The sequence below is a fragment of the Eulemur rufifrons genome, chromosome 7, assembly GCF_041146395.1.
Source record: "Eulemur rufifrons isolate Redbay chromosome 7, OSU_ERuf_1, whole genome shotgun sequence".
Lineage (NCBI taxonomy): Eukaryota > Metazoa > Chordata > Mammalia > Primates > Lemuridae > Eulemur > Eulemur rufifrons.
This window is the reverse complement of record NC_090989.1, coordinates 171034121-171052365: the sequence shown is the minus strand read 5'-3', so window position 1 is coordinate 171052365 and position 18245 is coordinate 171034121.

Below are 18245 nucleotides of genomic sequence, written 5' to 3'. Positions count from 1 at the left end.
CTTTTTCTTTTGCATTAGTGGTCATCTTAAATGAATAATTACTACTACTACAACTATTGCCATCATATAAATCTTTTGCTGCTGACCTACCTAGCTGACAGCCACTGATATGATACTGTTTAATTTCTCAACCTTCTCTGTGAGCAAGTAGAAGTACACCTGCCTACACTTTATATAGAGTTCATTATCTTCCATAATTGGTTTTTCTTCAATATTTGACCCAAGATAAAGCTCTGGCTAGGTTTCTAAGACATATATAAAAATAATCAGGATTAAATGTTGCTCAGCTAATTTTCACATTCTCTGACAAAGATCTCCACTCTATTGGGTGAGGAAATTATTCTAAAACCTTATGCCTTGTGCATTGACTGCCCATCGGGTCTGCAAGTCTGTCACATTGAAATATGACACAGAAGTGCCCTTGCTGTAATTGTTCCCCTCTATTGAAGTGGCAGTGGATAATTATAGGTCACCCTTGTGACACTTACCTGACACAGATGATGGCAGCAAATGAATTTTCTCAGCCTCTCACTTTTGTTATCTTCAAGGGCAACTGGAGATGTTTTTTCTTTGCAGTACTGGAAATAATGTGAAAACATAAATGGGGTTTATAAATCTCCTGTTAATCATTTAAACAAATTTAAAGAAAAATAGCCACCATTAAATCATAGTCTTCCAGCTAGACCAAAAAAACAGCTTTTATTATTCTCCAAATTAATTAATTCCATCAGCAAGTGCTAAGTGCCAATTGTATGTTCACGTCAGCCTTTTTCTTTACAAACGTCTTACCCTCCCAACTTGCTTTTTTATCATGTTCCACCATCCTTCTAGTCACTAGGTTAAGAAGCCTGACTCTTGTCCAACTTCTTATTTATCCCGGATGTCCAAACCATCGCCTAACCCTTCAGGGACCCTACTCCTCTCCTATCCTTTTGCTCTGCAAAACACCTTGGTAGGCTTTCAAAAATAATGACTTAATGGCTAAAAGAGTCATAGAAAACTGCTCTGACTCCATATCCCCATTCTCAGTTCACCTGGACACCTCTGCATGAGTCAGAGAAATTGCAACCACTGATGCCAGGCCCTGTGTAGGGGCCTGACTTTCAGACCTTATTTACTTTCTCTTTTAGTTTATACTGCCATCCTGTGACTTAAGTGTTATAATGGAGCCTGGACTCCTAGTTTCTGAAAGAAAAACAATAAAACTCAAAAGGAAGTCATTGCCACTTTGGAAGACAGTTTGGCAATGTCTTAACAAAACTACATATAGTACTATTCAGCAGTTGCGATCCCTGGTATTTACCCAAATGAGCCAAGAATTTATGTCCACACAAAAACCTGCACATGGATGTTTATGGTACAGCTTTTATCATTAATTGCCAAAACTTGGAAGCAACCAGTATATCCTTCAGTAGGTGAACAGATAAATCAATTGGGGTACATCAGACAATGGAAAAGCATTCAATGCTGAAATGAGCTATTGAGCCATAAAAAGACATGGAGGAAATTTAAATGCATATTATCAAGTGAAAAAAGCCAAATCTGAAAGGCCATATATCATATATTTCCAACTATATGACATTCTGGGAAAGACAAAACTATGGAGGCAGTAAAAATATCAGTGATTACCAGGTGTTAGGAAGAGGGAGGAATGAATAGGCAGGGCACCAAGGACGTTTAGGGCAGTGAGACTATTCTGTATGATGCTGTAATAGTGGACACACATGATTATGTACAATGCCAAGAGTGGTTTACCTAATGCAAACTATGGATTTGGGGTGATGATGTTTCAATGTAGGTTCATTGATTGTAACAAATGTTCCCCTCTGGTAAGGAATATTGTTAACAGGGGAGGCTGTGCATGTGTAGGAACAGGGAGTATACAGGAAATCTATGTGCTTTCGGCTCAATTTTGCTGCGAACTTAAAATTGCTCTAAAAAATAAAGTCTGTTATATTTTTTTTAAAAGAGGAAGTCATTTCATTAGTTCTTGAGATTCCCAGTGGTAACATGCCTTAGTCAAATTTCATCCTCCGTCTATCCAGGGAGAGAGAGGAGGAGGAGAGGAAAGAGGGAGAGAAGGAAGGAAAGGGCAGGGAAAGGAAAAAAGAAAAGTAAGATATAAGAAATGGAAAAGGTCATGTCTCTGCTCCATGTTTGAAAGATACTTTCTCTACAAGCAAAATGTCCATTGACAAATGAATGGGTAAACAAAATGTGGCATATACATTTATATATACGATGGAATATTCAGCCTTAAAAAAGAAGAAAATTCTGACATATGGTACAACGTGGACGAAACTTGAAGACATTACGCTGAGATAAACCAGTCACAAGAGACAAATATTACATAATTCCATTTAGATGAGGTACCCAGAGTAGCCAAATTCATAGAGAAAGTAGCATGGTGGTTGCCAGGGGCTGGGGAAAGGGAAAAATAGGGAGAAGGTGTTTAATGGATGCAGTAGCGCCACCCCGCCCCACCCCCGCCTATCCACAGAGGATATGTTCCAAGACCCCCAGTGGATGCCTGAAACCCTGGAGAGTATTGAACCTTATATATACTTTGTTTTTTCCTGTATATACATGCAAATGATAAAGTTTAATCTATAAATTAGACATAATTAGAAATTAACAGCAACTAATAATAAAATAGAACAATTATAACAATATACTATAATAAAAGTTATGTGAATGTGGTCTCTGTCTTGTTCTCTCTCAAAAAATATCTTAATATTTTCTAACCGCCACTGACTGCAGGTAACTGAAACCTCAGAAAGTGGAACCACAGACAAGGGAGGATTACTGTACAGAGTTTCTGTTGGGGAAGATGAAAAATTCTTGAGATGGATGATAATGATGGTTGCCCAACAATGTGAATGTACTTAATGCTGCCAAACTGTACACTTACAAATGGTTAAAATGAGGTTGGGCACGGTGGCTCACTCTTGTAATCCCAGCACTTAGGAGGGCTGAGGTGGGAGGATCACTTGAGCCCAGGAGTTCGAGATCAGCCTTGGCAACATAGCAAGATCCTGTCTCTTCAAAAAATAAAAAACTTAGCTGGTTGTGGTTGCACATGCCTGTAGTTCCAGCTCCTTGGGAGGGGGAAACAGGAAGATCGCTTGAGCCCAGGAGTTTGAGGCTGCAGTGAGCTATTATGACACCACTGGACTCCAGCCTGGGTGACAGAGAGAGACCCTATCTCAAAAATAAACAAATAAAAAAGTGGTTAAAATGGTTGTTTCATGTTATGTTTTATTTTATCACAATAAATAAAGATACTTCTTCAGAAGAGATGGAACACATTAAAGTCTTTAAGTTCAAAGATAAAATGCTTCTCAGTCTCACAAAAAACTGATGCGTGTGATGTTCATTAATCAACAAATAATGAAAGTTCCCCCCTTCATAAGGCAGAGTTGCTAGAGAGAAGCAGAGAGGGCGACAGCAATAAGTGCAGAGCTCTATTAAGAGCCACAGGACCCCAGATGAGCCACCGATATGGAAAAGTTTAGCAGAATGAGAGGTATTACTTCAAATTTCCATTTACCAGCTCCCTCATCGTTAGGTACCTCTCCCAGGCCCAGTTTGCCATTTTTTACCTTCCTCATCGCAAACCTTCCGAAGAGCTCGGGGGCATTGTGGTCTTTATATTTATTACCTTCTGTCAAACAAGCAGCAGGCCTCCATTCAAAAGGGCACAACCTTTTATTCTTCTGAGCTACCAGCATGCGTCCTAAATGAACACGTTAGGCTTAATGCTACGGGCCCAACATAAATCTTCTTGATTGGTCCCTGCGAACATTTTAGAGTTCAAAGCATCACTTGAAAAAGGTGAGCAAATACCTTTGTTTTGTCATTTCTCAGGTTCAATGCTGCTGACATTGCAAAATGGCCACAATTCCCCCAAATAATTATAAGGGAACATGTTGCCACCTGGAAGGTAATGTGTCACTCAGGTGCAGTCCCACAGCCTCTGTTAATTTTTAGTTTTGTTCCTTTTGCAGGTTTTATTTCTCAACAGACATTTTATATTTTTGCCTTCAGCCTGACTGAGCTGGCCCCTGACTACTGCTTCAACTTCAGGGCTCACTAGTCACCTTTCTTCACTAGCAAAGCTTTAACAATACTTGGCTGTTTGGTCCCGCAGAGGAGTCAAGCTTGTCCACACCTTCAGTCTCAGGACCTTTGCACATGCCTGACCTCTACTCCCACATTTTTCCTTCTTTCTCAACTTTTACTGAGGGTTCAACTTAATGTGTTCTCCTCGGGGAAAGCTTCCTTCTTCACATCACCACACTCCCACCAGTTTTTTCCCGTAGCATCATATTTTTTCCTCAGCACTGATTGCAATTTGTAATTCTGTATTTGTGTGCCCAGTTGTTTAACATCTGTCTCCCCACTAGACTATAAAAATGCATGAAGACAGAGATAATGCCTGAATACTTAGTGCCAGAGCCATAGTATGGGCTCAAATGTTGGGATGAAGAAAAGACAGGAGAGAAGGAAGGAGGAACAAAGGAAGGAAATGAAGGAGACCATACACAGTTGCATCTGTAGCTCGTAACAAAGCTGATGTGCACTGAGAAGGTCCAGTAGGCATCCAAGACTCTTAGAGACCTATGCTAGAGGATTTGCATTGCTGTCGGCATGTTCAGGGTGTTCTTTCCCCCAGAAAACTATTGCTCCTATATCTTTGACAGTCGGAAAACAAAGGATGTCAATTTGCAATATGTTTTTCTGGCAAGAGAACAATTGGAACCCATGTAGCAATCTCTTTCCTAATTTCCCCGATCCCTGGCCCCTCCCAGAGTTCACTAACATTGGCCTGCCAAGATTTCCTTTAAAAAAAAAATGGGCTCTCTCAGAGATATAACTGATTCCAACCAGGGCAATGAGAAATCATTTCTGTTGTGACCCAGTTGGCAATAGATTGGCCGTTTCGCAAGAGCAGGAAATCATCTCTCTTTTTAAAAGTCATTATGGTGAGCGATGAGACTATAGGGTGCTTCAGAAATAAAACAGGAAGATCAAAAAAAGAAGCTAGATTTTCATTTTAGTAAAGCTTGGAAAAGAATGATTAAAAATAAAAGTTTCCAAAACGTAAAAATACAGTTGACTAACCCTTCTGAAAGAGAGTAATTTTTCCACAGTGTTTTAACTACAAAATCTTTTTCCATGCAATATGTAAGTTACCTTAGTCAGTACTCAGAGAGCACTATGCTTGTACAAGTACTCACAGTGTACTTACTTTATGCTAGCATACAATGGATATTTAATTCATGGGAACATTACCTCTGTCTTCTTGATACACTGTTTCAACAATTTATCAATAGTAATAGCAGATGATCTATTAGGCCACCTCTCCTTTCCACCTCTGTTTCTCAACTTCTACAATAGTCCTCTGAAAGATTAGATGGACAAGAATATTGGCACAGGTGTATAATAAAGATTTAGAATTAAGTTGAGGAATATCTTTCTAAAATATATATTGTGTGCCTATCTTCTTTCCCAAATATTCTCAATTAACAATGAGACTAATTTGTAATGAGGAAAAAAATTTGGTTTTAACTATGCATTTGTTTATATGAAAGTTTATAGCATTTGTCAATTGCTTTGAACAGGAATTTAGAGATGAAATACATCATTTTATAGGCAGTACATTCTCATTCATCAAAATTTACGTAGAATATTATGAGTAAAATGTTAATATCAGACCTGGGCTCAACCAAATCCTGCCTTTAAAACAAGTTTGAGGTAGATTTTCTCATAGTACTGTCTCACTGGAAATCGAGATTATGTACCTTAATATATATAATAATCAAATGGGGATTAAGATATTAGGCGGAAGGTTATATCTGCCTTTTTTCCCATGAAACTCCTAATTGTTGGGACCACACCAAGAGTGGAAGAGCCATGAACTAGACCAGAATGGGCAAAAGGACTGGGGAAATGAGGCTGCAGCTTCTCTGTGTTAAGGTGTCACACACAAACCTGGAATGTGAGGCAGCTATACATGCCCTATGTAGGTGAGGAGGCCCAAAAGGTGGGGTATTTGGCTAACAGTTAAGGCCTCCAATGAGGCACAGGTGCTGGCTGTGGTCCCGTATCCATCTAAAAGGCCAAGAAAACATGATGTCAGGTTTTAAAGCCTATTGGGTCTCTTGACTTTGATTGCCACATAGAACCTGTAACTACTGCTGGGCTGACACAAATATGTTAACTAAAGTCGTCTCTTTTATTCTGAAATGCCTCTGTCTAATGCTTTAAAAGTAATTTATTCACTTTTCCAAAAATAATACCTACCCTTCATAAGAGGATTTTCTTATAAAAGAAACAGTGTGTAGAGCTTTGCAGATTACCTATTACATGGCTCCAAGGGATGCCAGTTATACTGACGTCCCTGTGAATGTTTTACAGATTTTTCATTGGACAGCTCTACGCAATAATAATTACATTGTAATCTATGTAAGTGGCAATCTTTGGAGTTAAATGGTGCGCAACATATATAGCCATATATGGTAGCCTTGAGTCTACTTCAGTCTGAAGTTTGATAGTTCCAAAATGGACCCTGCCTCGAAGTAGAGAAAGCAAGGATTTTGTAGTAGATGCTGTTGATGTACTGCCCTATGTCTCCTTGGTTCCCCTGAGTTCACCTATAGCTATGGTAGATACTCCCTGGCACACCGACAACATCCCAACTCAAGAATCAGCGTCTCTTGTCCTCTCTACCTGAGCCCTCTCCCTTGCACCATGGGAAACTCACAGGCACAATCGAGATATGTGGGTGTGTACATGCCCCAGCCTTCCCTCTGAAGGGGAGATTTTAAGTATGTCTCAATTTCTCAGAGGTGAGCAGGAGGATTGAGACCCAGGTGCTTGCAGCACTAACCTGCTCTGTTATACTCACCTTGTCATCTGTTTCTCCTTTCCTGTCTCACTTTTTCTACATTTTTATTTGTACTTCCAGGAGTTTTCTTCCCCCAAACGCTACCTGTACCAAAGACCTTATCTCAGGGCCTATTGCAGATGAAACCCAAAGTGAGACAGATACCCTTATGATCAAATGGCTTTAGTTAGGTGTAGCTTGAGTGTTGGTCCATGGCTAAATATTAGTTGATTGAATGAATTAATAAGCCTTCTACAAGACCAAGGGGCTGCCTCCATGGATCAGGAAGATGGGGGCAAAAAGAAAGAGTGAAGCAGTAAGTTCTCATACTTCAAACTGCATGTGTGACAATGTGACAGAGAACTTAATTGTCCCTCACCCATGCAATAAAATATGCTCTATTCCAAATGTAAATGAACACTGCTTTACACAGCATTGCAATACTTTGTATTATAATTTTGAGTGGGGGTAGGTATAAGACCCTTGTATTTATGCTGTCAAATGTCTCCCTCTACCTCTCAAATTCTCTTCAATCTCTTAATAAAATACCTGTAAGCACCCCCATTCCAATGTTAGACTCAAAGCCTTGAGATGACCTAGTTTTGGGAAGATAGTTAGACCTATGAGTACCATCTGCTTCCTTACGAGAGAAAGGTATAAGACTCTAGGGACAGGGAATTTTAAACCCATTTGTTTGTTCTTTGAAATCGTTCCTTTATCTCTGAGCCTCAACAGTGCTTTCTTTTCTCTCTAATTCAAGGAGGAATACATGTTCAAAGAGTGTGAAATTAACACAATGCATGCACAATCTCAGTAAATAAACATGAAAACCTTTTCGTTGCACATCACAGGCTTAGTTCAATTAGTGAAACGTTAAAACACTATTGCACTGCAGAACCTAACCTTTTAATTTCTGCAAAGCCCTAATAAAACAAACAACTAACAAATAAGAGAGCTTGAAATTCTTTCTTTCCCCCCAAAGTCAATGTTCTCAGCCAAACATGGAACCGGCAGAATCTGTTTTCCAAGATTCATATTTCCATCTCAGAACCCTTTAGTCCTCCTGGTCAATACTTTACCCCACCCCTAGTCTTTCTCTTTTCAATCAACTAACTGTCTAAAATGTCAGCTGATACCTAAGTCAAGAAGAGTGGTTTCAGATAAACAAAGCAAACATTTTACATGTGCCCTGACTTTACCCTATTGTACACGTGGCAGACATTGCTAATCTATCACAGAAACAGCATCATACTCCTTCTCAACAAAGTGCTGCCAGCCCCTATCAGCATCAATCACAGTTAATCCAAGAAAGTCATTCCTCAATTAATCCTTACTGAACTCTTACTACTATTCCTGTCACTGATCCTATCAGTAGGAATATCATGATGCCCAAGACAATGTTCTTGCTTTTTGGGGGGTACTGGTATTATAATACATGCTTTTAAAAACAGAAAACTCTAAAAATCCAAAAGAATGAACATCCAAAAGTAGATGGCATTGGTATTTCTGGCCACATACTCAAATAGCCATTCTTGTTCTTTTCATGTAAGCTTCCTCCTACAAGGACAGCAGTTCTAGGATCGCATCATTAAGTCAATTATCACATTATTAATAAAAATTCAGATATAGGAGAAGAAGGTAAACAAACTGGGTAGAATATTCCATTGTCCTCTTTGCCTCTTTCTGATATACAGTACTGCATGCCTACTGCGTATGAGGTGCTAAATTTGGTCTGGGACCACTGTGTCAGCTGAACAGGCAGACCCTAGAATGTAATCAAGCCACTGTAGAACTGTCGCAGTAAATACTCCAGTAATTCAAATTGCTTTTATGAATTACACCATAACAATCACCATCTTTAAAGTAATCAATCTTTTCTTTTTTTTCCTCTAGACATAAGAAACACCCAGAGGACAAAAAGTTAAAAGCCATCCTGGTAATTATATGTGAGCATTTATCTATTATTTAAAAACATTGAAAAATGCAAAACGAAACATCTCTGTATTATCTCCCAAAGGTATTTTCGTATTTTATTAATCTACTGACATTTAAAGAAATAAGGGTAAATTAAAATTTTATTTAGTCAGCAGGTTTGTATTTTTTCTTTTAGAAATTATAAGCATTTAAGGATAATTTATTAATTTTTTAAATTAATTAATTATTTTATTTATTTATTTATTTATTTTTGAGACAGGGTCTTGCTCTCTTGCCCAGGCTGGAGTGCAGTGGTACGATCATAGCTCACTGTAATCTCAGACTCCTGGGCTCAAGTGGTCCCCCTCCCTCAGCCTCCCAAGAAGCTAGGACTACAGGCATGCACCGCTACAACCAGCTAATTTTTTTTCTTTTTTGTAGAGATAGGGTCTTGCTATGTTGCCCAGCTCATCTCAAACTCCTGAGCTCAAGTGATCCTCCTACCTTGGCCTCCCAAAGTGCTGGGCAATTTATTAATTAAATTATGCCTAAGTTTTAAAAATTAGTTAGGTATCTGGAGATTACAATTTAGTTAATATATTAAATGTTTATGAATTGTATCAGTGTAAAAATTTTATAAAACTAAACCACTTAAGAAGACAACCACTATTATATTATTTAGTTGAACCCAATTTAATATAATTTTAACACATAATTTTTAATTTTAAATTTAACCTTGATCTCAAACAAAGCAAAACAGTGCATTAACTTTTTTTATGGTAAACTAAGCGTTAGAGATGGAATGATGTTGAAGCTTCAGGATTGCCACTCAGACACTCACGACCAGTTTTTAAATGGCAAACCCAGCGTAACTTAGCAGAATCCCTTCTTTTGTTTGTATCTTTCCTCTTTTTACAGGGATTCCTTAATGGCAGCTCTTAAGGCTGCTGCTGTGTAAGATCACATAATGGAGCAAAATTAGAACGACTCAAGGAAGGTGTGTGGGAGTTCTTACTGTTGAACAAGTGTCACAGGTGATTCTTAGCTTGGAACACCTGAACACCCTTGCTAAGGTAAACTTCACCAGTAACAATTTTTCTTGCTTAAATGAGCTTTTATAGGAAGCTCACCTGCTTTCATGGATTTATAGCAGTTTTCATTTGCTTCTGCTTTTACTCTCTTGTCCTATGTAGTATAAAATATTGAGCCTGCATTTCTTAGATTTTGGTAGTTTAATAGTGCAACTATCAGTCTTGCCCATTCAGGGCTATGGTGCTTATGGCTACGTCAGAAATAGTCACTTATTATACTGATAATAGGGCTTAAAACGAACTCAGAAATATCTTGGCAAGATCAATTCCCTACATGCAATGTGCAGGTGCACTAGTTGTAGTGAAGGATTAAAAATTGTTAACTCACTTGGCAAGTTCAAAGCAGAGTTTATTTGATCAAGAAAAAGCTCCTTTTTAAAAGGTCATGGCCATGTCTTTTCCTTTTTCCTAATTTCTTGACATTCTTGCCTGATTTCATACTGGTCTCATTTCCTCTGCTAAGGAGGCAAAATGAGTACAGGCAAGAAAATATGATTATAACAAAGAATAATCAGCCAGTTGTCTTTCTTTCACCCTGACCATCGGCTGCTCTAGTGAACTGCTGGGTTATTGTCTAGGAAGCAGAAACATCAGTCATTTTTTCCTTAATGATTATACACTACTAGACAAACCCCTTTGTAACACAGCACCCTGGGCTGTTTCCGGCACATAGGAAGTACTCTGGAGTCTTAGGATGTTTTCCCCCACTTTGTCAATCGCTCTAAATTAGCTCTGTGGCATTTTCTGATAGGAAAGTTCTCCATGAAAGCCTTATCCAATATGAACTCTCCAAAGTTTATGCTACCTCTAAAAGTAATTTCTGATTTTGATTTTACAAGATGCATAGCTCTGTGGCCTATAAAACCAATTTTTCCATTTCTAAAAATAGCTCTTGAAAACATAAGCACAGGCTTGTTCGCTTGCTTTCCTCTGTGTGAGAGCATGAAAGCACACTCACCGTGGATCTCCTTTGCTCTCATTAGGCACATCACCTAATAGATGTGTTGCCATTCTCTATGGAAGCGCATTTGCAGAGTAACCACAATAAGCAGTAACCAGCATATAATCTTTTAATATTTTTTTGCTAAAAGGATCCATTGTGACGACCATGACACTTGGTCCATAGCTGTGAGCCAAGTGCCGGGAACCGTGGCCACATCCTTTTAGTCTGTGTGCTGTGCCATCCACCCTCCCGAGCTGCCACCAGCTAGCCTAGCCCACCCAGCCCTTGCCAAAGAAGAGGGAGCGAAGCCACAAGGGCAGTGGGCGGAGCCAAGCATGATGAGGGTGCTAGGATCAGTCTGGAATCCTGGGAAAGTTTACGTTTTCAGCCCTTTAACTCATGAGCTGCCACAGGGATAATTTAGCATAGTAACAAATAAGAACAATAAAAACCACCATATCTTTGTTTATATTTTTCTTACCTCATTGTATTAGACTATATTAACATGAATCAAAGCAGTGTATTTGAAAAGATGTAGTACAAGTGTAGGCAAGTTGGTAAATATAGTTCTCAAAAGTATGTTCTTATTGCAAGTTGTAAGAAATCTAGATGAAAGTAGAATGTGTGTGCACACAAGACATCATGCTCCAACTCAGTGTGGTGATGATGGTCCACATCAGGGTCAGTGTGGCCTGGTCAGTGTAACTCTGGTCAGGGTTAGGATCAACCCTGAGTGAGGATCAGGGCAGAGTCACAGTGAGGGTCAGGGAGAGGGTCATAACAGGGTGAAGGTGGGAGTCAAGGTCAATGTCATGGTGAAGGAGCATCAAGGTCATGAAGGGTTTGGTATCCGGACAAAGGTGAGCAAGTGCCAAGTACAGATTCAGGGTGAGTATCAGAGTTAGAGTGAGGGTGAGTGTACATTTTAGGGTCAGTGTTGATATAATACTCAGTGACAGGGACAGGGTCAGGCTCATAATTGAGGCCACTGTCAGGGTCATGGCCAGAGTGAGTGTCAAGTAAGATGAACGTTCAGATGAGGCTGAAGGTCAGTTTCAGGTTCAGGATGCAGGTTAGGATCAGAGTCAAGGTGAGAGGTCAGGTTCAGGACAAGCGTCATTGTTCAGGGGAGGGGTGAGGGTCAGAATCAGAATGAGGGCCAGGGTCAGTTTAGGTATCAATGTGAGGTCAGTGTTCTGTGTGATTTAGTTCACAGTAAGGGTCATGGCAAGGTTCAGGGTAAAGGTAGGAAGAGAGTCAGGTTCAGGACAGGAGTGCGGTTAGGGTCAGAGTCAGGGTGTTGGTTAGAGGCAGGGTCAAGTAAGACCTGGGATGTGGGGAGTCAGAAGCAGTGTCAAGTGACATCTGAGGGTCAGGAACATGAGAGGGCTGAGGGTCAGTCTCAGGGTCAGATTCAGGATCACCATCAGGACGAAGATTGGAGTCATGGTTAGGGTGAGGGGCACATTGTGGGTCAATGTCAGGTCAAATCAGGCTCAGGGTCTAATTCAGAATCATGTCAGGAGGGAGGTCAGAGTCATGGTGAGGGTGAAGGTCACATTGAAGGTCAGGTCAGGCTAAGGGTCAAGATAAGGATGATGGTCAGGTTCAGGGTCAAGGTAAGGGTCACAGTCAGGGAGAGGGTCAGGGACAAGGTAGGTGTAAAGGTCAAAGTGAGGGGAGAGCCAAGGTAAGGGTTAGGGTTACAGCATGCCCTGTGAAAGGAAGGGTAGGAATTATTGTCAAGGTGAGGATCAGGGTCAGTCTGAGGATGAGGATAAGGGTCAAGGACAGGTCAAGGTCAAGGTGAAGATGAGGACCAGGTTCAGTATCAGGGTGAGTGTCAAAGTCAGGACATGATTAGGGTCCAGTCAAGTTTCAGGGGCATGGTGAGGGTGAGCATCAGGTCAGAGTAAGGTTGGCTGCAGGTACAGGTCAGCATCGAGTCATGGTTGGAATAGGGTCTGGGAGAGAGGGAGGACATGAGGGTAAAGTTCTAGGTCAGGGTCAAGGTCCCAGTAATAGTGAGGATCACTGTGCATGTCAGCGCACATGAGGGTCAGGGTCAGATTCAGGGTGAGGTTCAGGCTCAGGGATAGAGTGAGGAATAGGGTAGGGTCAGGATGAGCATGACGGTCAGTGTCAGGGTTCAGTCACAGTGAAGTTTAAAATCAGCTTCAGATTCAAAACAAGGGTCAACAATCAGTTGAGAGTCGATGTTGGTGTCAGGGTCAGGATCAGGGTGAGTGTCAGGTGACCATCAGGGTCAGGTAAGCTTCAAGGTCAGCATCAGCTTAAAGACAAGGGTGAGGGTGGAATCACTGTGGAGATGAACATCTGGGTCAGAGTCAGGTCCATGTGAGGATGAGGTCCAGACCACAGCGAGTATCGGAGTCAAGTGCAGGGTGAAAGTGATGCTCTGGGTGATGGTAGGGGTGAGAACTGGGGTCAGGGTGAGGCTTCACATCAGACTCATGGGGAGGAATGAGGTGGATGGAAGGCTGAAGGTCAGGGGCAAGTGCAGGATGCACAGTCATTTTGAGTTGAGGGGTGGTTCTAGGTCAGCGTACCTGTGCACGGGAAGATCAAGGGCGTAGACATGGTGAGAGTGAGGGTGAAGTTCAGGAGAAGGTCAGAGTCACATTCAGCATGAGTATCAAAGTAACGGTCAAGGTCAGCAGATGGCCATGGACAGGGTCAGTTAGAGGGAAATGATGGTCAATGTCAGGGCAGGGGTGATTATAGGTTTCAGGGTGAGGGTCAAGTCAATGGTCAGGTCAGGGTCATTCTGAAGGTCAGGATGAAGGTCAGGTAAGGTCAGGGTCAAATTCAGGATTCACCTTAGTGTAAAGGCAGTGTACAGGGTAAGTTAGGGTGAGTGCTGGGTACAGGCAGGTTCAGAGTGAGGGTCAGGAGCAGGGTCGGGGAAAAGGTCTGCTTTGGGTGAAAGTAAGAGTGGTTGTGAGATTTGAGGTAAAGATCAGGGTAACATTCAGAGGAAGGTCAAGGTGACTATCAAATTCAGGGTAAGGTTCAAGGTAAGAATCAGAGCAGGTTAAGGGTAAGGGTCTGGATCCTAGTGTGGGTAAGGATCAAGGTCAGTGTGATAGTCAGTAAAGGGTAAGTTTCAGGAAAAGGGTTAGAGTGAGGGAAGTGTGAAAATTAAGAGAAACTTCAGAGTCAAGTTCCGGGTAACTTCTGATGAGTGGGAAGGTCAGAAACAGTGTCAGGGTGGTGTCGAAGTCAATTTGAACAGCAGGGTTATTTAGAGGGAAGATATGAAGGTCAGGGACAGGGTGGGGTCAGTTTCAGAGTCTGATTCAGACTCAGGGTCGGGGTGATAGTCAGGGTCAGGATGAGGGATGTGTTTTGAGAATTTCATTCTCAAACTCACCATTTCTGTAACTGTGATCCTTACGCTCACACATATACTGACTCAGAATCCCCCCTCATCCCACAGTAACGCCATCCTGAAGCTGACCCTGACCCTGACCCTGACCTTCAGCCTCACACTGACCTTATCTCTGACCATGAACCTGATGTTGACACACACCTAACTCTGGCCCCTAACTCTTATCCCTTGCCTGACACTCACCATCTCTTGACAATAACCCTTCATTTGCAATCAACCTAATTTTGACCCTGACACATGCCTTGATCCCAATCCTGACCCTGATCCTGACCCTTATTGTGACCCTGAAACTCTCCCTCACCATGACATTAACCCTGACTCTCACCCTGTTCATGACCTTCTCCCTGACACAAAGCTTGGCCCTGACCTTAATCAATCACTTGACCCTGACCTGAACCCTACCCTAACCCTGAGCCTGATACTCTCTATCACCATGAAATTAACTCAACCCTGACCAGAGCCTGACACTGACCCTACATTGACCTTGACACCTGTCATGACTCTGGTCCTGATGCATCACCAAATTGAGTTTGAAGATGAAATCTTCTTGTACATGTACATTCTGGTTTCATCTAGATTCCTTGTAACTCACAATAGGAATTTTTTTTTTTAACCAACTGAACATCGTCCCAGAAGAAATGTTACTTTTGAGAACTATGTATAGTTCTGAACTTGCTTACACTGGTACTGCATGTTTTCAAATATACTGTTTTGATTTGTGTTAATATGGTCTCCCTCAAAGTGAGACAGCGAGGTTGAGAAGAATGTGTGATTCTATTGATTTGCCTCAGATAAAGCATGGGTTCGACTCTGTTAATTCTAACAGTCATTAAGAGTTCTCTTTAGAGACTAATGTCTGGTTCTGAGTGTGATTTCTTCTTCACTGTTTGTACCCATACCTACAATTTTCAACTATATTTGCTTTAATTCTCAATAAGAAGTTACTGTCAAGAACAATGTTTAAATATAAACTCATTTTCACATATACAGCCTGGATTACCCTTACCTTGTTCTAACTTACAGAAAGAAAGGGTAATTGAGATGAATGTGTGTTTCCAAATTTGGGGGTTTTTTTCCTCATATAAATCTTACATGTATCTGAGTTTAGGCAAAGAGAAGTAATGTTTTAAAAAATTCATATTGGGGCAAACCAAGTCAACCTTAGACATTTCTCTCAAAAGAAAGTCCATATTGCTTTTTAGTGTAAACTGAGATAAACATAAGGAGAGCAAAACACATTAATTTCAAAGGCACATTCTTACTAAAAGAAAAAAATATATAAAATGCTATTTATAAACTGGGCATTGTAGCATGAACCTGTAATCCCAGCTACTCAAGAGGCTGAGGCCAGAGGATCACTTAAGCCCAGGAGTTCAAGCCTAGTCTGGGCAACAAAGAGACCCCATCTCTAAAATTAATAATAATATGTTTATAAGCCATAATTTTAATTGACTTTAATTTCCTAAAATATCAGTGAATTAACAAAATATGCAAATGTCTTTGGATAATCATATATATGTTTGTATTTGCCTCCTCAAATGTTTAATTAATATGAGATAATGCTTATAAAAAAAATGACCCAGATGGTTTTTAACTTTCTGTCCTCTAGGTGTCACTTATGTCTACAGAAAAAGAAAGAAAAGAGATTACTTCAAGATAATAATTATTGCAGATAGTTGATTATACTATGCACAAGAATTACAGAGAGAGTTTATACTTGATTTTCTATTTGTTAATTTTAAAAGGTTGTTGCAGTTCATTCACCTAATAAATTTGATACATTGCTTTATTTAATGTACTAACAGTTAAATTATATTTTAAAGCTATAGTTAAAAACCTTAAATTATTACCTAATTGTTTGTTGTATAGCTACAAAGTACCAAATCATAGAATTAGCCCCATTTTCTAACACCACCAGAACAAAACCCTCATTTCCTTAGATCCTCCTTCAAATAACCCCCAAAAAGATTAAATTCTATAATAGGCACTTTCTGACACCTTCTTTCTGAGTCACCCTGTGGTTCCCAGTGGTGTGCATTCTCCCTCAAGGCAACCCATAATAAACCCGATTTATTCATCTCCAGGTATGTTCTTGGGGCAGGGGAGTCTTTAACTCAACGGCATTGACAAGCCAAATGCATAAATAGACACAGGGGCTATGAAGTCAGCTTGGCCAGGGTTGGATCCCTTGTTTTTGCCTTTTCAGTTTTTTTAAGTAACAGGAGATACATTCTCATAAACAAATATGATGAGTGATTTTAAACTTTCTGTCCCCTGGGTGTTCCTTATGTCTAGAGAGAGAAAAAAAAGATTGATTACTTAATTAAAGACAGTAATTAATGTAGATGTTGATTGTACTGGCTTTAGGATTGCGGAGATAACAGGTCTATGCATAGGATAATTGTATTTTAAAGTTATAGTCAGAAACTATTTTTATGTTTGTATATGTATGCATGCCTAAATGCATATAAATAGATGGATATCAATAGATCCTTTACTGCGATTTGTTACATAAATAATGTGCCAAGGGAATAAATTAGAATTTAGGTCTTGCATGTAAAATTACTAAATTGTTTTATGCCCAGATTAATAAAAGTTCCCTTTGTCACCAAATTATTCTGTTAATTCTCAATGCTTTTTCCATACTCTTCAACCCTTTTTTTTTTTTTTTTGAGACTCTTTTGGACAGTGCTGACCTAATTTTATTGGTTCATATTTTAAAATGCAGGCACAGACTTTAATCCACCCCTCAATGTGGACCGCGCTACCAGCAGATGGAGGCGCTGAGCACGTGCACTTCGGGCTGGGCAGCACCACCCCTGCAGAGGCGCCCGCAGGCCTGCCCAGCGCAAGCGCACTTGCTTGAAGAAACAGATGGTTAGAATCTGGCTCTTAGCTGAGGCTCGGACCCTGCCTCCTGTGTCATTCTTCCTTTTGAGGATAGAGGTGGATGCAACAGATCTCCTTGCTAATCCCCGATGTTCCTCAGCCCGCAGCAGCAGGCGCTGCTGGGGCTGCCTATGGCTCCCTAGCGCTCCCTCCTCAGGAACAGCAATTTGGCTGCCGCTGCACCTGGATAGTCGGTGCATGCTCAATAGCCAGGCAGGGTGCTTTTCCCCAAAGGTCAACACACAGCCAGGTCAAGGGCATTAAAGAGGGCGTTTCCCAGCAACGGTGAGTCCTGCCTGCTCCAGGTTCTGGGTAGTGGGTAGTGGGGCAGGGGGTCCTCTGCAAACTTTTCCGAGAGTGACAGCAGCGCACACTGGGCAGCATAGCTTGGGAAGCGGTAGGAAGGTGACTTACACCAAAAGAACTAAATTGCAGAAGGATTCCGGGCGCGTTAAACTTGCAATAGGTGATTGGGTCACTGGTAAAGGAGGTGGGGGTGGGGTAGGCAGAGAGATCTGTTGCAGCTCCCTCCATTCCCCAAGGGGAGAAATGGTAGAGAATCTCAAGTACGATCACAGGTTCAGCCACCTGTTCCTTTAAGAAAGTTTTGCCCTTGAAAAATAAGGAGAGAACGCGCCTGGGTCCCAGAAAAAAGGGGTTGATCTTATAGACATGAAAGCTAATAGTAATGCTTTGGGCCATAGGAGTTCAAGAGCTTCTGAAAGCTTTATTAATTTTTGTTTTAAAATTCCATTTGTTCTCTCTATTCATCTTAAGGACTGTAGGTGACAAGGACAGTGAAGTTTCTGTGTAAAAGTACTTAAGAGCAGTACTAGTAAAATGAGCCACTGTCATTAGAGACATAAGTGGGAATTGCCCAGGTGGGAAAGCAATACCAAGCCATCACCTCACTCCTTCATGACCCCAAGAATAAATACACAATAAGCAAAACATTATTTATAATTCATTGCAAGTGATATTTGTATGAAGTCCATTTGGAGGTGTTTAAAGGACCCTAGGGGCCTTGATTCCTGTCCATGACCCACCTTGACAGTTTTATCAGGATGTCACTGGCAGGTAGGACATGCTTTGTAACACATCCTTGGC